Here is a 23359-nt window from a genome sequence, read left to right as displayed (position 1 = left end):
ATAGTGCAGTTTGTTGAATACAATTGGGAATAATTTTTTTTATAGGTCCTGAAATTTCTAAATTTTTATGTTAATGTTCACGGACTAATCTATGATTGTTATGGTTTCGTTCGCCGATAATTCAATTATTTCTATTTTTATATATTTTTGGCAGGTAACAGTTGCACTAATTACCTCATCATTTGTAAAATAATTTGTTGATATATTAATATTTTCAATATTGCACTGCAAAAACGCACAAACAATGCATCCAACAAATCAAAAACAAACGAGTAATAGCAGAGCAACAGAAGTGGGGAGAGTAGCGGTAGCTGGAGCACACATGAATAATTCTACAAATAGCGCTCCGGCCCACTCCAAGTTCTTTGCTACTACTCTAAATACGAGCGTACTTAATCTTCGTTTTTTTTTTTTGTTTTTTTGAGAATTGCTCTGAGCTACACTCGCAGGGTTATCATAGTTTGCCTGTCGAGGGGTGACCGCTATTCGAAAACAAATTTTCTATCATTTGGTGTTCCATGCACGCGTATTCGAACCTACACAAAAACAGCAACAACAAAATCTAATTTAAGCGCCTTAAGTTCGACAATTGCATAATCAATTGACTTTACGAAGCAATTAATTTTTGGTTTTTTTGCCTCTTTGCCTTTCTTGTGGATTGCCATTAAATACCGAGATGTAAGATTAATTCAAATATTAAGTTTTTAAGTCGAATATCTTTGGAATGCTTTTTGATATATAATTAGAAATTCGCTGTAAGGTCAGTGAAATTTTGTTTGTCAGAATACGCTACTGATGCTAAAGCCAGTGAAGGCATTAATGAAACTGCATTAAATAATAGTAGCAATTTTTCTTTATAATGAAGCTATGATATGCTAAAAGAGATTGTGCTTTCTTAATTTTATTATTACGGATATTGTAACTAAATAGTAGCTTGTGCTTGAAACACCTTGAGAAAGTAAGTAAGTGTGGAAATTGGGAAAAAGAAATGCTGGAATGTTGATGCTTTCTTATTCGATAGACTTATTATTATTACTATTAAAAGAATAAAAATAATATGAATAATATTGCCACTATTATTTTTTCATTATTTTATTGAGAACCACTGGCTACTGAGGAATTCAGCTTACCTAAGAGTTCACAAGGTATTTATAACGAAAATTAAGGGGACAGATAGCTGTAAACAGCCATATTTTCCCCGATTTTCATTAAAATTTTTTAAAATGAAGAAGTCAATATATTTTTTTTTAAATTGGCATACAATTTATTTATACATTAAAATAATATAATTTTTTTTTGTAATCATTTAAAATGGCGGATGTACACGAAATTTTTGCTGGAAGGTCGCAGCGGGGTTTCTCAATCGGCGGGCATTATAGCATCGGCGTCAGTGACCTGAACACAAAAGACCAAAAAATTTTTTTGTTTATTAATGTCATAATTTCTATATGAATTAAACAAAAATGAAAAAAAAAAATCGCGGAATAAAATTTTTCAAAAAAAAAAAAAATGAATTTCGGGGCGAATTTTTCTACTATTTAATGTTAGAGGTGAGTCACTACTTGACTTTATTCTAGAAAATAAAATTAGTGTTTTCAATTTATGCTCAAAGCCGACCTTTGTTACCATAAACAGAGAGGAACATGGACATCACCCTGGCTCCCGAGATGTTTTCTAACCGCATTAAAAAATGGCGAGTTTCAAACGATAATTCGTCCTCAGACCATCGGTATTGAATTTGAAATTGACACTAGATCTCCCCAAGTTAGTCAGGTCTGAAATATACGGAAAACTGACTGGGGAGTTTACAATAAAAAATTAAAAGATTTACTGCCAAAGAGAGCCCCCAAAGACCCCACTACATGTGGGGAGCTGGATAAACTGGTTAAGCGCTCAGATTAAGGAAAATTCTCTCAAAGGCGCCATGCAACCTAGGCTATCTACAAGGTCATGGGAATATATGGACTACGTCAAGTGAGTAATCTTTAGGTCTTCTCTTAGACACACACTTCCCAGGAAGCAAGCCGGTGGAACAAAACGATTCCGCCAATAATAAAATGCAATCCGACCTAGAAAGTCTCTTAGTTACAAACGCAAAAATCGAATGGGCTATTAACACTTTTGATCCTTATAAATCACCAGGACTAGACGGTATCTACCCTGTTGAACTGCAACAATCACGGACATCATCTTACCGTTTATCAAGATTATCATTAGAAGTTGTCTTAACATGCGCCACAAGGAAGGTAGGCCCTCACACACTAACCCCAAATACTTCAGACCCATTAGTCTAACTCCTTTTCTACTCAAGACTCTGGAGAGAATAATGGATGAATATTTACGAGGCGTTGTGCCTTTAAATAGGCTCTCCCTGGCGTAACATGCCTATACTAAAGGGAAGTCTACAGAAACCGCCTTACACTCACTCGTCGGGTTGGTGGAAAAAAGTTTATTAGACAAAGAGTTTGCATTGGTTGTTTTCATAGATATAGAAGGCGCCTTCAACAGCATAAATGCAAACGCTATAGTAGATTCATTAGAAGATTTTGGAGTTGAAACACACGTTGTTGCCCTGATAGAAGCTATACTCGTCAAAAGAAAGGTAACGGATAAATTAGGCAGCACTACTCTAAGGAGCAAGGTCTGCAGAGGCACATCGCAAGGCGGAGTCCTCTCCCCTCTTCTTTGGATTTTGGCAGTAAACTCACTATTGTTGACCCTGGATGACTTAGCAATTGCCGTTAAAGGCAAATATCCTAACACCTGTATGAATATTCTGCGCTCTAACATGGCCACACTTAGAAGCTGGACTGAGAGCAGGGGACTCGGTATAAGCCCCGCAAAAACTGAAATAATCCTCTTTACAAGGAAACATAGGCTCCCTATAATCTCCCCGCTAATTTTAAGGGTGTGGAGATCCCTTTGAAAGAGAATGACAAGTACCCAGGACTCATATTAGACAGGAAACTCACGTGGAAACCTAATATTGAGGAAAGAGTAAAGAAGGCCAACGTTGCATTATATACTTGCAAAAAAGCGGTCGGTATTAAATGGGGACTAACACCTCGTGTTACACATTGGCTCTATGCTTCTGTAGTTAGGCCAATTTTAATATATGGAATAACTGTATGGTAGCCATCTGCTCAAAAGGCGAGTTACGCTAAAATCATGAGAAAGGTCCAAAGAACAGCTTTTATGCATCTCTGGCGCTTTAAGGACTACCCCAAACAAAACGCTGGAAGTGCTAAACAATTTACCTGCTCTAAATCTGGTAGGAAAACACGTGGCCGTCGCCTCGGCGCTCAGACTCAAAAGTTTGGCGCTATGGAAAGACCGGTGGTTTGGTCACGCTTCTATTTTGCACTCTCTGAATAGTCACAAACAAGAAATAGACTACTCTATCCCTAGACTCGCCTTTGAAAGGCTCTTCAAGACGAATATACCGCCAAGAAAGGAGTGGCAGACGCCAAGGCCATGGAGAAGGGGGGAATCAAATTTTTATATGGATGGTTCCAAGCTAGACGATAAAATTGGCTATTGAGTTTTCTCGAAGGAATTAGGACTAGAACTATCCGTTCGACTACCAGACTACTGCAGCGTCTATCAGGCAGAGGTTCTAGCTATAAAACAAGTGGCGACATATCTAGGTAAATACGCATGCCGTAACAAAAACGATTATAAATATATTCTCGAATAGCCAGGCGGCCATCAAATCAATGAATGCGCCTTTACTAAGATCGAAGGTTGCACAGGAATGCCGGGCAGCCCTAAATTATATTGGTGTCGTATTCAAGGTCAGCCTCATTTGGGTTCCGGGGCACAGAGATATTGAGGGAAACTGTAAAGCTGATGAGTTAGCCAGAAAAGGTACTGTTCTTGAACGGCTCAGCGATAAAAATACTATTGGAATACCCATGGCCACAAGTAAACTATTAATAAAAAACAACATTATCCAAGAGGCCAGTAGGTGTGACAGCTAGGCTACTATTGCCACAAATAAACAAGAAAAGGATAAAGGAATTGCTTAGTCTCTCAAGTGACAATATCTCGAAGGTCGTGGCTTGTTTAACCGGTCATTGGCTATTTGGCAGGCATTCCTCAACACTAGGACTTTTCTCCCATGAATATTGCAGAAGTTGTAGAGATGAGGAAGAGGAAGAAACAGTTGAAACAAAAAACAGTTGAGAAAAAATGATCAAAAATCAGCTAAAATTTCGAGCTGCTCCAAATGCTCATTTTATTATACTGAAACTTAATGAAATATAAAACTGCGTGGGAAACCGCAAACTCGTTTAAATATACAATATAGAAAGGTAAGTTTTTACTCTTTCAAAGAAAAAAAATTAATTGTGGATAGAATAAATATCAGTAAAATTTTAAGTAGTTGTCCAGCCTAACCTATCCATAAAATGGGGTTTTTGGTGGTGTGGAAAATATTGCCCAAATCACTTTTTCTATTTCGGTAGACCAGTAATTATTAACATAAGTCCAAAAAAGTATGGAATTACTGCCACGCACTGTAATATTTGCACTAGGAACTGGCTACAGGACTTGCAAGGCTTGTGAGAAAGTTCTGAATTGAAAATTTATTCCTAGAGAAATTCAAACGGTAAGGGAATTTCTGCCTAACACCTTTAAAAGTTTAAGTTTCCAAAAGCACTCACACATCTGGCTCGATCAAAAGTGCAAACACAAATTTCATAGTAACTAAAATAAAACTAATAACGAATTAAAAAAAAGAAGAAAAAAGAAGAACAAAGCGAATGCAATGAAAAAAGTTTTCTCATTTTAATGAAAGCCAAAAGTATAACGAAAGTGTCAAGGCAGATAAGTATAAAGCAGAATGCTTTGCATTTTCTCTTTTTTGCACAACCGGCACTAGCAATTCACAGGCTGCGAAACTCATTTACGTAGTAATTCAGTAAGCTCAGTTGGCATTGGGTTTGCATTTAAGCTGAAACGTTTTCATGTTGATGTTGCAACTGCTGCAACTGTTGGTATTGTTGTTGTTGTGTTTGTTATTGTAGTTGTTCACAAACTTATTATTAATGTTGATATAACTTTCTTTGTAAGAATATGAGATATGCGATTCAGAGTAGGTATATTGCCCAGGCAAGCGTAGGCGTGTGCTTCTAATGTGTGCAACTTCCTGTATATGGGGGAGCTTAGAAGGATCTTTTATAAGCTGTGGCAAAATTAAAGTATATTTTTCATGCTCTTCATTCAACTTTATCATACCAGATATGTAATTAAATAATATTCTAAAGCATGCAGCCACACAAATCCTGTCATGTGAAGAAAATTGTCATTATCAAAACCGTTTTTTTAGAAAACGGCATATAAAAAGTCAGCTTTATTCGAATGATTCTAAATTACACTGTGAATGATTTTTATTTTATCCACTTTGTTAATATTTTCTGACACTCACACGACAACACTTGATGCTTTGAAAAAGTTAGCTCAAATTTACTTAATAAAGTTTTCATGCCACGGCCAAAACGATTCTCAAAAAAGTGACAAAAAGGTTAAAATGAATGTGTGGGAAAAATGAAAGGTTAGCACATACATATAGAGTTAAATGTCAAGGGTAATATTTTCTTAGAGCACTTTAACGCATTACCTCCCCCCTAAAAGTGGCGTTTTGACCCTTGCTTTAAGGAAATCCGGACAGTCGTGAGAGGACTACGTTAGGTAGTGACGGTTGCCCAGAAAGTGGGCACACTTGAACGAAAGAAGTTTGGTTGATCCTTTGTGATACCATTGCAAGAGGGGAAAAAGAGGTGAAGGAAAAGAAGGACGAACGGGAAAGGGATGGGGACGGCTGAGTGTTTGTGGACTATGAACGGTGACTAGAGTGCGGTTGTGTTAGCCTCTTTATGCTGCTGATGAAGTTCATCAGATTTTTGTTATCAAGACCTGCTATATCAGCAGGCCCAGAAAAGAAGTGAGAACCAAGATGCTTGCATCTTAGTCCCGCGAGAGCTTGTCAGCTGAGGAGCATGTGCTGAAATGATTCCACCTCATCTTCCATACAGCTGACGCAAAAAGGAGTCGAAGTAATTCCGAGTCTCACGGCATGTATACCATGCGGACAGTGCCCCGTGAGGATGCCGACGAAATTTGAGAGGTGAGATTTTGTCATCCCCAGAATATCCCTCGAACGCTTCTATCCAAACCTGGTCAAAAAAACTTCGCAACCTTACACGTTCGTGTACTTGCCCAGCGCTCGCTGAGTTGGTGCAAAGCTCATCCTTCCAGGAGTAGAGCGCAGATTGTGAAGGGGATCCCGATCCTCTCCTTTTGAGAGTTCACTACCTCACAGTCGCTTGTCTGGCCAGCTAGTCGGCTTCGCAGTTTCCAGCAATGTCGCTGTGATTAGGTACCCATATTATCTTTATGTCAAAGAATTCTGATGCAATCGAGAGAGAGACCAGGCATTCCCTGACCAGTTTCGAATGCACCATAATAGAGCCTAGGGCCCTAATTGCCGCTTGGATATCGGAACTAATATTTACCTTCTTAGCAGTTATTACGCAAGTAAGTAGCCAGTCCGCTGCTTCTTTAATTGCGGCCACCTCTGCTTGGAACACACTGCAGTGATCCGGTAGCCTGAATTTAAGTTTGATGGGGAGCTCTTTGCAGAATACCCCTCCTCCAAACCTACTCTAGGCGAGAGTCCCCATCTTTTGCCAATTGCGCACTTGCATTCATACAAGGCGACTGTTGCCTTCCTTATGCTCTCCTCAATGTTGGGTTTCCACGCTAGCTTACTGTCAGGGATTAGACCTAGGTACTTCACTTTGTCAGAAAGCAAAGCACTCCCCGTCGAGCGGAGTTGAGTTCTGGGTATTTTATATTTCCTCGTGAAAAGCCGAGCTCCGTATTAAGAGGATTCACTGATAAGCCGCAATCTGCTGCCCATCGAACAACTACGTACAGATATCCCAGCATTAAATCGTACAGAGTATCTGTAAACTTTCCTCTAACAATTAAAGCCACATCATCCGCGTAGGCAATCGCCCTACATCCCCTCCTCACCAGCTCCTCCAGAAAGTCATTGATAAAAATGATCCAGAGAAATGGTGGGAGAACACCGTCTTGCGGCGTGCCCCTGCCCACCTGCTGACGGAGAGAGACTCCGCCTCACTCTGCCACGTGAGAGGACTAAATATTTCAAATAATTATCATTTTAGTTTTCTCAAGTAAAACATTCACGTCACTTACGTAAAAGTCCTTGAAAAATTAAGCGAATAAATCTGTGCCAAGAAAGAATGTGGACCACGCCAACACCTTACGCATTATCGTTGAACAAGTGGAGATCTCCACTTTATATGGTATTCATCGACTTTGAAAAGGCCTCGCCACCGTAGAGCACAACGCCATTAGGAAAGTATTGGCGTGCAAAGGAATACTAAGGAAGATGATATCGCTTGTCAAAGCATCGTATGCTCAGGCAACTGGTCGCATTCTTCCTGAAAATCAACTCGTTGGCAAAATAGCTGTTAACCATTATTTTTCAATGCTGTGTTGCTTAAGTCAACTAAGAAAAAGAGAGGCTCTAACAGAAAGACACGAAGATTAAAACTACGCTGATGACATCTGCCTTTGAGGCAGCATCGCTGCAGTCATGAAAAGAAAAATTGAATTGGTGGTTAATTTTACAACGAAAGTAAGACTGCGGATAAACGTTGACAAAACTAAAGCTCTCCGAATGTAATGAGCACTTTTCCATCTGCAAAAGTGGCGGCTCCACGGCAGATGTCGTTAATGTGCTTTCAAAAGCTAGCGCCCAAGACTCTATGTGTAACTCACATGTCATTTAGCGTCGTACAAAACTAAAATTCTTCGCATCGAGCGTACAATCAACAATGTTGTAGGGATGCGAAACGTGGAGTGCAGCACCAAAATACATTCAGAAAGTACAAGTGTTTATTTGCAAGTGCCTTCGCCAAATTATCAAAATCTTCTGGCCCAATACGATAACAAATGGCAAGCTTTGGCACCTGACAAAACATCAACTGATCAATACAGAAAATGTAAAACGTAAGTTGAATTGGATTGGCCATACGCCATGCTAACCACCTGCCGAAATCGCTAGATGCAGACGTAGCGGAAGATCAGGTCATACCTGAGGAAGGCAGGTGGATATCGAAATGGAGAATATCCAGCTAAGTTGGAACGAAAACAAAACTCATGCAAGCCACAAAACGGCTCGGAAAACCTTTTTGCGGCTCTTTGCTTCTTAACGGAACGATAAGAATTTTTATATTATATATAGGAGAGAATAACAACCACACTAAATTTTAATATTTTTTGGGATTTTGTTTGTTGTTTGGGTCCTCATCCAGTTTTGTTTTCAATTAGATTTTTTACAAAATAAAAAAATTATTTTAAGTAATGGAAATCTTTATTTGAACCTTCGTAGTTTTTCTCGTGGTTAAGAGGACATCCGTCAAATGTCGCTATCACCAGTTTGTGATCATTTTATTGCATTTTCTCATGATTTTTCGGTGATAACTATTCGCATTCATGTCGAATATGCTTTTTGAAGGCTGCGATTGTTTGAGACTTGTGGGCATAAGTTCGCGAAGTAAGCAGTGTAGGCGGGTTATCTTGCTGGCCGTGCCAAATCGCCAAAAAGGGGAATTACGTGACCAGTAAACGCTTCGTTTACATTATCCATTGCGGCCTGTGCTGTTTTCAGTTCCACCATCGTATTAAAACCACATGTTCACCAAGCCCCGCTCATCCGATTGCGGCAGAAAGAAGTACTTAACCCATGTCTTGTAGCAATTGCGTTCACTGTTACTGGGCATTATTACCGACGATGTGGCTCCGAATAGATGGAATGATTCTTCGTGTATTACACGGGAAATTTCAATGCCCCCACAACGATAATTGTGTTTAGTGACGTAACCGCTTAAGTGGAAATGAGCCTCATCGTTTGTGGAGTTTTTCGATACAAAATGGTTCCTCTTCGTTGTTGAACAGCGTGACAGTAATTCACACTTGACTGACGGTCAGCAGCCATTAACTGATTCACAGTTTGCACTTTCTACGGGAACATGTAAATCTTTTACTGAAATTCGTTGTAGGGTCTGCCTGGGGATAGCCACTTTTGTGGCCCGTCGTCCGGCAGGCACAGATGTAATACTCTCGATCAAACGACCAGTCTGGTAGCGGGCATGCGCTGCAAGGTCTTGTGTGGTGCGAATATGTTCGAATTGAACAGCTTAGCGCCGTAATATTGGGTAGTCGAAAAAGCCTTTTCGTATATTGTCAATAGATGTCGTTGGGAGTCCCTATCTCCAGTTCCACCAATCACATTGTGTCACATCATATGGTGTTAGAAAGGTGACATTTTGATCTTCATTTAACTAAAAAAAAAATAAATTCGGAGAAGTTGAAAAAAAGTTATAGCTGTTCAAAAATGAGTGAAAATAATGAAGAAATTCGCTAGATTTTGAAATTTTTGTATAAAAAAGGGAAGAACGCCACGCAAGCCACCAATGAAATTTGTGAAGTTTACGGAGACGTGTAGCACAACAATGGTTCGCTCGCTTCCGCTCTGGAAATTTCGATGTGAAAGATGCACCTCGCTCCGGTCGACCTATCGTTGAAAAAGTCGATGAAATTATGGAAAAGATTGACCAGGACCGTCACATAAGCTGCCATAACATCGCCAAGGCGCTAAACATTCATCATCAAATGGTTTTGAAACATTTAAAAAAGGCTGGTTGCAAAAAGAAGCTCGATGTTTGGGTACCACATGAACTGTCTGTGATAAATTTAATGGACCGAATTAACATCTGCGATTCTTTACTGAAACGAAATGAAATCGAACCATTTCGGAAGCGAATGGTAATAGGAGACGAAAAGTGGATCAAATACGACAATAATGTGCGAAAAAGATCATGGTGCAAGGGTGGTGAAGCTCAACAAATCGTCGTAAAGCCAGGATTGACGCCTCGAAAGGTTATGCTGTGTGTTTGGTGGGATTGGAAAGGAATCATCCACTATGAGCTGCTCCAGCCTGCTCGAACGATTGATTTTACACTTTACTGTCAACAACTGATGAGATTGAAGCAAGCAATCGAAAAAAACGGCCAGAACTGATCAGCAAAAAGGGCGTTGTCTTCCATCAGGACAACGCTAGGCCACACACATCTTTGATGACCCGGCAAAAACTGGGAGAGCTTGGCTTGGAAAGTTTTGATGCATCCAGCATTGTAGCCCTGACCTTACACCATCCGAGTACCATTTGTTTCGGTTAATGCAGAACTTCCTTAATGGAGTAAAGTTGGCTTCAAGAGAAGCCTGTGAAAATTACTTGTCGCAGTTTTTCGCCGAGAAGCCACAAAAGTTTTACACTGATGGAATAATGTCTCCAGAAGAAAAATGGCAAAAGGTGGTCCACCAAAATGCTACATATTTGGTTTAATAAAGTTCATTATAAATATAAAAAAAAAATGAGTTGAAGTTGGATTAGAAATACGAAAAGACTATTTCGACTACCCAATATTTGTCCAGTAGGTGGGAGATGATTAGGAAATCGGCGTCGATATTCAAGCTTCGTCAATACCATTGACCCATTATTGGTGAAAAAAATTGCCTCAATTATTCCAGTATAGCGTTCCATTGCGTATCTCATGTCAAATATGATTTACGTACGTCGCCATTTGTCAAAATTTTAAAATCTTCAGGTAGGGTGATTAATTTTGTGCCACCTTGTACTTCAACTTATATAACTTACATATATATACAATACTAATTTTATAGGTATACTAGTAATCAAAAAATATTAACAAAGTCCAACAAATATCACAACATCATTTGTACTCAACGTTTTTTACAATTTCTTTGACTATTTCAGCGATTGGTCGACATTCACTCAAGTTTACTGCTGTTTTTCTATACCCTACTTCGTGCTCGTACAACATCTTAAACCTTTTTAGCAGCCTGCGTCGCATTATGCCCTTTTTATAATAAACTAGTAAAATGTGATATAGTTTTTTAATTTTTCACTAATTTAAGGGGGCAGATACCTGTAAAATTTCAAAAAAAAAATTTTTTTTTTCATAAAATGTTAACATAATCCTTTAAGAATATGTCAACGAATTTTTATAACGTAATTTTAAGTATTTCTTATATTTCTTAACAATTTTGAATAAAACACACTGACTTCTTCATTTTAAATAATTTTAATGAAAATCAGGAAAATAATTGCCGTTTACAGGTATCTGCCCCCTTAAATTGAGTGTACAGCATAGCTTTTTCAATAGCGCTATAAGGTTACCAGATGCAATGCAAAGATATTCGAAGTTTTTGCTGAATATGAGATATTTACTACCAAACCTTTTAGTTCACCCAATGCGCATGCATATGTGTGCATCCTACACGTATTTCAACTGGCTTGGCATAATCCTTTATCCTAGAAATGCATAAATATTTGCACAGCTGAGTCAGTCTGGAATGTAATGAGAGAGCGCAAGTTGATTTTTTTTAATTTTATGCGGGCTTACTGTTGAAAAGATATGCAATCGCTTTTTTCTCCTCTCTGTTGTTAACATATTCTCATACACTATACAAGTATGAATGTATAGTATATAGTGCACATACAATAATTGCTTTGAGGTTAGAAGCGAAATGCGCAAGTGTTCTTTTCAAAATACTGTTTTATTCTTTTAAAATCTATATTCACAAACATATACAGACACTGATGCACAATTTTGATAAATTATTTGCTTCTCATTTACAATAACTTCAGCCGCTGCTAAATTTGGGCTGGTTTTCAACATCTTCAAAACCAAAGTGATGCTTAGTAACACTCAAAATACGCCCAATATTTTTTCTATCGGTGCAGTATCATTGTGGTGTCAGCTGACTCAAACAAAGGCATCAAAAACCGCATTAGGAAAGCTCTAGCAACATTTGGCTACCTATGTCCAAGCTGTAAAGCATCACACATTTCGCAACGTACAAAACTGACTATCGTTGATTCTAATGTCAAATCGACTTTACTCGATGCTTGTGAAACATGGAATGCAACAGTGGCCGCTAAAACACATTGCAAGTTTTCACTAAGCTGAGACTATACTCAGTAACTTTTGAAAGTTTCAAAGTGGGTTTCTATTAACTTTTGGAGTCATAAAATGTGAAAGCGCTTGAACTATTTAATTAAAAATAATGCAAAAAAATATGAAAATAAAAATTTATTCTCAACAATTTTGAACAAAAATATCTAAGTTGTTCTCGAAATTATTTTTAAAAAGCATTTTTTGCCCTTTTAAAATTAAACAGAAAGAACAAAATATTAAAAAAAACCGAAGATATTTTGCTGTATTCCAAAATTTTTAAAATAATTTCAAAATTATTATATTTTTTCAAAACTCTTTCAGTTTATTTCATACTTGTAAAATGGTCAGTTTCTAGAAGAATCGACTCAGAAATTGTATTGAAAGTTTTAAACCAACATGAGGCATTTTTTTTGTAAAATTTTGTGGTATTGAAGACGAAAAAATATTTTTGACAGCCAAAGGTATCAGTTAGTGTGTATTATAAGATCAAGCGCACTTCGTTCTCATGGTATTATTTATGATTATTAGCTTACGCATCGATTTCTTCTGACCTAACAGCGGTTTTTGAACGATCTTGACCTATTTCAAACACATGATTGAATTCGATGGACTGGTGTAACACGGTGGTTTCAATGGTTTCATCACCAAAAATTTAAGCGAATTGCGGTTTTGATCTAATTGAAGGACATGAGAAATCAGCACTGGAAAATATTGGTAATGAAATTCCATTTTTGACTAAGTGGAATGCTTAGAGTTTTCCGCTTTACAAAGACAGTGTCAGATTTTACATAAAAACACAGATGTTCTCTTATAGCAACCCTTGTATGCTTAAGAGGGGTATGGAAATGTAAATTACAAACTCGTATAATAAATTGTTTTCTTCACAATATTTTGATTGCAAATTTTTCTCTTCGGGACTAGAAAGTGCATATATTTTTACCAAAAAGAAAACAATTTTTTTATACAAAACACACATTTCGAAAAACTCTACCTCAGCACCACCTCATGGGTGAAAGGCCTGCAGCGCCCAAATGCAGATTAGCATACCTCACCACAAAAACAAAAAAAAAAACAAAAAAAAACACCATTCAATACAACTCACTCAATATAGAAATTTCTACTGAAGCACCAATCTGAGATTCCGTTTCTCCCGCTAGGTTCAAAGTCTTCCATCACCAGTTTGCGAAATTTCAGCAATCACAATACTCATACGCCGTGTCGGTCAAACTGCCAGCACGAATTGGCTTGTGTTTACAAATCAAAGTGTTTTCTGCGGGTTACAATTATGTACAATACATCAATAGCTGCCAAAATACACAAGTAGGAATACAAAATATATTCGATCGCTGCAGCCCGAAAATCAGAAATCACTGTCGGGCTATGCGAAATCGTATATACGCATGATTGAATAAACATACCTACATGTGCACATACTGCTACTGGCATATGCCTTACCACAAGAATTGGGTCCTATCAGAGAGATGCATATAGTAGTAGTTGTACGTGAAATTAGTTTACGAAACAACTGTATATTTGCATAAATGGCTGTGGGCATATGAATGTGCCAGTAGTGGTTTTAAAATTGCATTGTGGTTGAATATTTACATAAGGCACTGCTACATGAAAACATTGGCACCTGCAAATATGTGTGTGTGGTCACATCTGTACATACATAGCAAACTGTATTTGTACTTACACATTTATGCATACATAGAAGCAAATCTTTGCACGATGAAATATAATTGCCAATCACAAGTGGCATGCGCTTCAAAACAATGTCGGCCATGCTGATGAGTATACGAGGATACGAGGGTTGCTATATGTATTATGGGATTGAATTGTATTACGTGGGATTAGGCTGGATAAGCGAGATCTATGGAGTATGGATACTTTTAAAGAAACAGGAGAAACTTGTGGACTCACTAAAATACTACAACTTGTAAAACAAAGTACCAAAATATGTATGTATGTATGTATTATATGTAGGCCAATAACTATAACCCAGAGTTCTCTGCGAGAGGCCTAAACAAAACCATTAAATAGCCTTGATGGCAACAACAGATAGCGAGATAGTGCGCGCTTTCTGGGTCTACCGCAGAATGAGTTAGACGATGACGACAGATGACTAGTACACTGCTGCTACAACAGAACTCGCCAGAAGATCTAGAAATTACAATAGTGAAAAAGCACATGTTTATAAGCCCAGGTGCATGCGCAGGGGTTTTCAGTTGGAAATTAAACTCATGAGCGAATAAACGAGAAGTAATAGAGTAAGTCAATCTTAAGCTGAACGTGTACATTTCGAATTAAAGTATTGGAAATAAAATGAAGCAAGTGTGTTGCTATTGATTTTTGTGTCTTATTCAACAATCTACTGATGGAACTCAGAGAGTTATTGTAAGAGATTTCTTTGAATTTTATCGTATAAATGGTTTACAAAACAAAATGTTAACTAACGTTATTTTAATTGATCAGTAATTTTTTTACACTGTTCCAAAATGGCTACTTCGGCTTACGAAAGAGGGGATGCAGGCGCCGGCTACTTGTAATGCAGTATTTCAATGCTTCTTTAGTAGAGAATTTTGAATCTCTGGTCAGCAGTATCCTTCAATTAGCAATAGAGTACAGAATCAAGGCAGCTGAGTCGCGGTCTGACAAATGTAGGCAATGGCACAAAGAGTGCACCAGGTTAGCCTTAAAATAACCTTCGTTACAAGTGGGACATGCTCTAATTTGAATCAGTTCTAGTTTAGCCAACTGAAATGGTGTTGAACAGTGGCCTAAATGTGTCCCCATAGTTACATAGTAACAATCAAACCTTGGCATCATTTAAAGACAGTTGGTGATTTTTGTGACGTCTGACTATGGCAGTTCTGCAAGGTACTAATGTACCCCACAATCAGTTGCTTTTGATAGTGGATAGACGATAAAGAGATGTAAGAGTAATATAAGATGATAATATGCTCAAAGATCGACAATGGCCTTGGATTGGGAGTGTACTCAGAAAAAGTATCCTTAAGTTGCTCCTTTAGACTCCCAGACTGGTGTAGTGGCTTTCAAGCTGAGATCTACGCTATAACAGCAAAAACGATAAAACTAATGGGCTTATCTACGGCAAACCTTAAACTTTCTGTTGATAGTCTAGCAGCGTTCGAGGCACTGGCCTTTGCGCGCATAAATTGAAGAAGTGTTAAAGAATGCAGGATGTCGCTTTTGCTTATGCAACAACACAAGATCACTCTTTGTTGGGTTCTTGGCCACACTGGAGTAGGCGGAAATGAAAGAGTGGATGAGTGTGCAAAGAAAGGCACTGAGCTTGACCTTCAGCGATTAGCTTGTGTAGGCAGAACAGCGACTGGGAGAGGACATAAGCGTTTTTCTAAACGAACTGTACACTGCGATTGACTTGAGCGTAGTCAAGGAAACCAATAGAAGGTGACCTCTGACTACTAACTTCAGGGTCTCCAAAGCGCTGTGGCCACAACTGAATCTTATATGTGTGCTTGGATTAGGCGCCCTCCCACGCGTTATTAAGGGTTATTGTACTATTGGTACCTTAGCCAGTAGAATGAGTGCACCTCACAATGACTTCTGCAATAGTAGTGGAGATGTAGAAGAAATTGTGAGAATATCCTGCACTTGAAAAAAGCCATGCCACATATCTTGGCGATTATTTCTTTGAAGACCTGGGACATTTGCAAAATGCCTCACTGAAAGTACTATTCGCCTTCTTAAAAAGATCTAAGTAGTTTAAGCTATTTAATTAGGGAATGGAAATGCATTATAATGAGCCTTAGGGCCACCTAGTGTCTTGTCTTAGACAAGCAATCTGGTTAGCCTAGCCTAATCTAGACGGTAATGGGTTAACGTATCCGGAAAATCAGTAGGTGAATAAATTTTGAACTCAAAAAATTTCGCTAGTTTTGAATATAACTTTTTTACAGATTTCTGATAAGATATGAATTCCACATCGAAAAACTGGCTGCCCCTTTAGCGATCCACAAATCGATTAAAGGTTTTGGCCTCTTTATTTGAATGGTTGTACTGCTCAGCCAAACCATGCGTCATAAAACGAAAGTGGTATTTGCAAGGCTTTTAAATGCATTCCCCATTATTAAGCACACATTTATAAATTTCCAATTTTTTTTCGCTTGACATGAAAACTCATCCAGTAATATCACTAAAATACACTAAAAATTCGCCTTCAAATTCTTTTAACAGCATGGAACGCCTCTTATCTTCTGTTTCGAAATCATGCCTCTGGTGGTGTTGAAAGTATTAGCAAAACACAAGATATGTAAAAATTTACCATATAAAGTTGCTGATTTCACATCTTTGACGCGTGTGTACTACTGGTGTATCTATAGCTAAAACGCGATTTCTTATTTATACCAATCAGCACAAAATTCGACGTTCGCGTCAAAACCAACTTCACCGTTCTGATTATAGCGAGATAACTTTTGAATTAAGAGCATATAAAATACGTATAAGCATATTCGCTTGCACATACACGAATTATTTCTCTCACAAGTACTCTCACATACAACAAAGGAGAAACTGTAAATTGTGAAGCGAAAAATGGAAATGTTCAAAATGTATGCGCTCATAGTGCAAATATGCTCGAAAAATGTGAGTGCTATTCTTCATGGAAAATATTTTGAATACGAAAGCTCTTTTAGTTGGCAGATGTTTGCTTTAGTTCCGTAATCCTGAAATATAAACAGTAGCCCTTGCACTGCACCGCTACCAATACCTCAATTTTGAGTACACACATACCAATGTATGCACGGCCATTTGGCTAGCATGTGCAATTTGCTTTATGCTTTACCCACACAATCACCTTAAGCAAACATTTCATGTTTCCATGTGTCTAAAAAGCTAGGTACTAAGAGGAAATAGTCATGAACCGATTTTGTTTTTGATTTTAGTTTTGCATGAAATCGAATATGTGAGTTACCAAAAATTATGTGTAATAATTCCTCAAGCCAAATTTAAGTTTCAAATTTACAAATAGCGACTCGTCCATTTCCATTTTCGCACAATGTGTAAATGATTGTGTTAGGATTTAAGTGGGCCAAGTCGTTCGAAGTTATTCACTTTACGCAGAATTTTCATTTTCTTTAATTTATTTAAGACTATGGTGAGAAGAACCTTACAGACTAGATAAATATACTTACTTAAGGGGACAGGTACCTGCAAACGGCAATATTTTCCCTGGTTTTCATTAAAATTACAATATTAAAAATGAAAAAGTCAATATATTTCTTTCAAAATTGGCATAGAGTTTATTTATACTTTAAAATAACATACATTTTTTTTCTTTATTTTAATCATTTAAAATGGCGGATGTACACTCAATTCTTCCAGGAAGGTCGCAGCGGGGCTTCTCAATCGGCGGGCATTGTAGCATCGGCGTCAGTGACCTTAATACAAAAAATCAAAAATTTTTTGTTTACTAATGTCATAATTTCTATATGAATTAAAAAAATGGAAAAAAATTCGCGGAATAAAATGCTTGAAAAAAATAAATACTTGAAAATTCCTCTGCCAGCGCTCGAACGCAAAGAATAGAGTCGCCACGGTTGACGATTTATAATAAAGAAAATACTTAAATTTACGTTCTAAAATATTTTTGACATATTCTTAAATGATTATATTAACATTTTATGAAAAAAAATTTTTTTTTTCGAAATTTTACGGCTATCTGTCCCCTTAAGAGTAATTCTGACGTGCTAGAGCAAAAGAGAGCTATTATGAATAGGGGATACAATTAGGGTTAGATATAGTGCATTAAATAATCAATGCAATAAGCAGATAGTTAAAACACAGAAAAACTGAAGGTTCAGTGATAAGGAAACCCTTATTTTAACTACCACTAAAAAGGAGTGGTACTGCAAAATACCCAACCCTAGAACCGATTCTCGAATGGAAAAAATCTTGGCGTAGTAAAATCTATCTCCAATAGTTAGTGGATTAAAATAGATTAGATTAGATTTGTGGTGGGTTAGACAAGTCCAAGCAGTGGAAGAATTAGGGAGATGGGCCAGATACAATATGTATTGTAAGACAGAGAAATCGGTTGGAGGTCACTCTTCCGCGAATATTTTGGATTAATTGATGAATCTTAAGAGATCCGTAAGAAGAAGAGTATGCATTTTATCCATGCTCAGAAGAACGCACCCCAACAGCCTAAGGCTGATTCTGGAAAATGCAGGACAGCTACAGAGTAAATGCTCTGCAGCGTCCTCATTCTCACGACAAGATAGGCATATTGGTTTTTCAATGATTCTCATGGTAGCCATGTGCTGACCACAGACGTTGTGTCATGTGATTACACCTACCAGTACTCTCAGGTCCTTTCTACTAAATTATGGGAGAAAGGTCGCTTATTTTCTGTTTGGTTATTTCACGAAATAATTAGCTACTCTACTAACTACTACTACTACTAGTACAGGAGCCCAACTCATACCAACGCCTTCTATGTGTAATCCTCATGAAGTCATCAATTCATAGTTGAACTGAAGCAAAATTAACCCATAGGAAGGGTTCAGGGTCCAGTGGTGTGCTTACAAAGCCTTCATTAGCCAGTTTGTCAGCCAACTCGTTCCCTGTTATACCACAATGTCCAGGCACCCAAATAAGACTAACTTTGTTGTGTTTTGCAACACTGTTCAGTTTTGTCTTACATTCACCAACCAATTTTGAAGAGCAGCGTGGGTTAGCAAAGGCTCTCAGTGCAGCTTGACTCTCACTAAAAATTCCAATACTATTATAACTATATTAAATTACTATTTCTCGGTCGAATCTCGGTGAAACACCGCGGCAGGCAATGGCAAACCTCCGAGTGCATTTCTGCCATGAAAAAGCTCGTCATAAAAATATCTGCCGTTCGGAGTCGGCTTGAAACTGTAGGTCCCTCCATTTGTGTATATAAATAACTATGTAATAGCATGCAGATAGACGAGATAGAAAAAATTTTGAAATCCCATCCAGACGATCCCATCAAAGACGATTGAAGAGCAGCAATGCCAAATTTTCGTAAAGGAAGCGAAAACAATTTTTTTTATTTTTTTATTAACGACTACGGAAGACGGCTCCTCTGCCAGCGAAAGAAATGGCCGGGTAAAAAAGCAGTCAGATACAAAGTTTTAAAATGGCTTGCTTATGTTATGATTGGTTACATTGGTTAGACTAATCTTAAAACAAAAAAGGCAACAAAACCACAGAAACTGCTGGAGTACTCGATGGAGCAATACGCATCAGCCTCTGGTGTCAATTTGATAACAACAGCGCTTCATTTTTGTATGGAAAATGTAAAAGGCAGTGCTTATTTGCTTTATTTGGTATCTACTTCCTAAAATAAATATACCGACTTCTCTTACTTTTCCGTTTTTTATTGCTTAAATTTAATTTTTTGATGTTAAGTCAAATTGATATTTTTTGCCAGAGACCGATGGGCGTTAAAGGATTTTTGTAGATTTCAAAATCACGGTCGAGTAGACTACAAGTAGCACTAGAGTGCAATTTCGATACCATAATGTAGACCAAGACCTTTGAAAATTTTCAAAACTTCCAGTGCTGTTGATGTAGTGGAGATGAGAGGCTGGATGTAGGCTGGAAAAGTGCCCAAAGCTATCCCCGAAAGGCAAACTAAGGAACCTTAAGCGTCTAGCCACAAGACCCGGATATTTGCAAAGATAAATGTTCAACAGTACCTGTCTCTGCCGGATCCCCACAGCTTCTGTAATGGGGCTTGTACGGAAGTCCAAGCATCTCCGCATGAGATCCGATTACCCAGTGACCGGTGACTACCACTATGAGTTTGGAAATTGTGTGGCGTAGCACTTTAAGCGTCCTGATTTTGTCCTACTGAGGCTAAGTATGTTTGAGATATCACACTTTTAAGTCGTTTTTTATGAAAAAATTGTGGAGTTTCCTTGCAACAACGGTCAAGGAAACACCGATGTCTGAGATGGAGACGACTGAAACCGGTTATGTTGACTCCTTCCTGGCAAGAGTTCCTATGCCCTGAAACCCAGATAAAAGTAGTGTTTCCTGCACATTCGAGACATTTAATCTTCTCCTTACAGGAGCTGGCCATAGTGACGAGAAGGCTTTGATCACAGCGTGACTATCGAAAAATATGTAATTAGGGATGATCTATACATAAAAGTCTTCCGTTGTCCAACCGGCCACCCCGGTACTTTTTTGACAGAGTGCATGTTTATGTTCCTCTCCCTACAGCGATGCTAAGTATTTTGCGTACCTGCAGGATCGCGAAGACCTCTGCTTGGAAAACACTAGCAGTTTTCGGCGGTATAAAGCAGACCAAAATATTGGCTGATCTAGACAAAATCCTCGCTCCAACTCCAGATTCCACCTTGGATCCGTCGGTGAGGTACCTAGAGAGGGAGGTCCGTTAAGACTCTCCCCTCCTTCCAATCTTGGCTGTTTGGAAAGATAGCCCTAGTACAACCCTCAAAGCCCAGTTTGCGGATCCTTTATTGATAAATAGCCGATATTAAAAAAAGAAAGGGTTTGTATGCATACGTAAACATGAGCAAATGACCAAAAAGAGTATATTTTTGTATATAATTCTTGTTAGTTTAGAGTTGCATATTATCCTGCATAAAACATGAAAACATGTCCTACTGATGCATTGTCCTACATTGCTCCTGAACATACCACCGCTTCCAATCTTGATTGAAAGGGAAGCTCGCTCGAGTGCCTTAAGATAAAAAGGTATATCTGAACTTAAAAGTGGGGATATGAAAGGACATTTAAAGATCTTAGGAGACTTCCTACATAGTCCTTTTCTTCATAGGGATGATATACTATTACTCAAACCAATACTCTTCAGGATCTTCCAAGTTATAATTAATGAACGCACAGACTGGAGAACTAATTCTATCACTTTCAAACCTGGCTCTCAGCTATAGTTTACTGATGGGTCCAAATTGGAAAATGGTTGAATAGGGGCAGGAATCAATGGGCCTAAATTCAAAAAATCGATTCCGATGGCACTCTACCTAACAATATTCCAGGCAGAGATACATGCCATTGAAATATGTGTAAGAGAATGCCTTAGCAGGAAAATGAGAGGTACTCACATCTACATACTTTCAGATAGCCAAGCGGCTCTAAAAGCCCTTCTATCAACAACTATCACCTCTAAATTGGTAAATGATTGCCTAAACCTTCTCAACACGTTAGGAAACCTCAACATAGTAACACTAGGCTGGATTCCGGCACATGAAGGACATGGGGGAAATGAAATGGCTGATGACCTTGCAAAACAAGGAGCAAATATGCAAATTATTGGTCCTGAGCCTTTCTGTGGACTCACAAAAAGCCACATTAAAGAATTCCTTAGGAAATTGGAAGAAAGGAAATTTGCTGCACACTGGCTAAACTGTAGCCGGTCAGCGTCCAGCCAAACTATTTCTAAGTCCCAATAAAGGAATATCTGACAAGGTACTTTCAATAAGCAGAGTAGATCTGCGTCTTTTAACAGGATATCTTACAGGTCACTGCAGCCTACCATCTAAATAATATTGGTCTATCCGAGACCAATGTCTGCCGCTTTTGCAAAATGGACATAGAAAGCTCAGAACATGTGCTTTGTGAATGTCCTGCGTTGGGCAGACAGAGACTTCATCACCTTGGTGGTATCGTAGTATCTCCATGCAATCTTTGGAACAACAAACCCAAAATTGTGCTAAAATTTTTAAAAAGCCTAAAACTCTAGGGTTACAAAATAGGCCTTTCACCATAGATCAGCTCTGGTCGCAGTGCGTAATGGCCTTCTAACAGTAATAATAATCCTGCATAAAGACTTAGCTACATAACTGTTCCTTTCCAAATGTTCTCGCCAAGTATTGCTATTGTACGAGTGTATTTTGTATTTAACACCTTCCCCCACGCGATTTAATTTCCTTATGTAATGCGCTAACAAAAATTCATTTCATCTACTACATTTTGATTTCACGCATAGAAACCATGAGAGTCATCAATCATAGCACTAATATAGATTGTAGGTAATGTAAAAAATATTACCAAAAAAATGTAATAAAATCAATTTCGAACCTTCAATGATGCTACACTGCAGAGGAGAGTCATTTACTAAGATATACGAAATCTGTTTCACACTGCTACCCTCTCTCTGTTCCAGGCAATGACTGCTGCTATAAAAAAACAAACAAGAAAAAAAAAGAACAAAGGACTCCAATAAAAAAGTGCAGGTATTTTTACAGTTTAGAGCAAACGCAAGCACACTTCAGTAAACTTTACAAAAATTTTACGTTCAGTGCACAGACACATTTAAGTACAGTAAAATGTTGCTACCTGCCAGCTTTGGCGATTTAGCAGTCCACCTGAATTATATGAATATGCACACAATGCATGCGTACACTGGTACGTAAGTGGCCATTTCAAATACACACCTGACATTCGCATAAACCACTCAAGTGTTATTAAATTGTTTGATGGCTTTTGTGAAAGCCAAACGATGTACAAAAAGCTTAGAAAAAATTAAATAAAAATCAGTGACAACAAAGAAAAGCTAAAGCTATAGGAAAAACTTTATCAATGAAGAAAGTCATCAAATTAGCAAAAACTGGTGAGCAGCAAAAGAAGTGAAAAAAGATTTAAGATAAGAGATGTGAAACAGGCCATTTCACAAAAGGCTAAAGCAATAAAAAATGAGCAAAGCATAAATAAGAAAAGGTGTATGTAGACAAAGAACTAAATCAAGGTGACACATCTATAATCAAACTGTTTTCTAACATTAACTTTTCAAAGATGTCTGTGTGCTTGTATGTAGGAGAAAAAATTAAAGAAAACATATTTTACGAGTACGTATGCCGCTCTTTGTTGCCACTTCAAAGTGCCGTCAAAGTGCTTAGTGAAAACTTGTGTACCAAAATTATATTAAAAAGTTTTTACAAAACGATTTTGTTATACTTCATTCTGTACATAGTTGTTGGAGTTCATATTTGATTTACTATTGAAGCAAAAAAGAAAAATGTTTTAAATAAACTTATATCTATACATATTTTATACATTCGCACATTTGCTTTATTGTTTTCATGTTGTACCTGATCATATGCCTAAGAAACGTAATCACACGTATGCAAACATACATATATCCATACCTGTTTATATTGTATAAATATAAATTACCTATAGAGAAAAAGAGAAATTTCGAAAATTTTCTGCACTTTGCCAAGGTGTACTTTTATTCCACACCTAACTATCTCACATCAATCGTGATAACCCCAAGG

General features: G+C 37.8%; 1 protein-coding gene across 5 annotated transcripts in view; it reads right to left on the bottom strand.

The window, feature by feature from the left end:
- The window catches only part of LOC128865723 (protein qui-1), a 317735-nt gene that overhangs the window by 159101 nt on the left and 135275 nt on the right, over positions 1–23359 (bottom strand). The window lies entirely within an intron of this gene.

Source organism: Anastrepha ludens, chromosome 6 (genome assembly GCF_028408465.1).
Source record: "Anastrepha ludens isolate Willacy chromosome 6, idAnaLude1.1, whole genome shotgun sequence".
NCBI classification, from domain to species: domain Eukaryota; kingdom Metazoa; phylum Arthropoda; class Insecta; order Diptera; family Tephritidae; genus Anastrepha; species Anastrepha ludens.
This window is presented reverse-complemented; position numbering and strand designations above follow the sequence as displayed.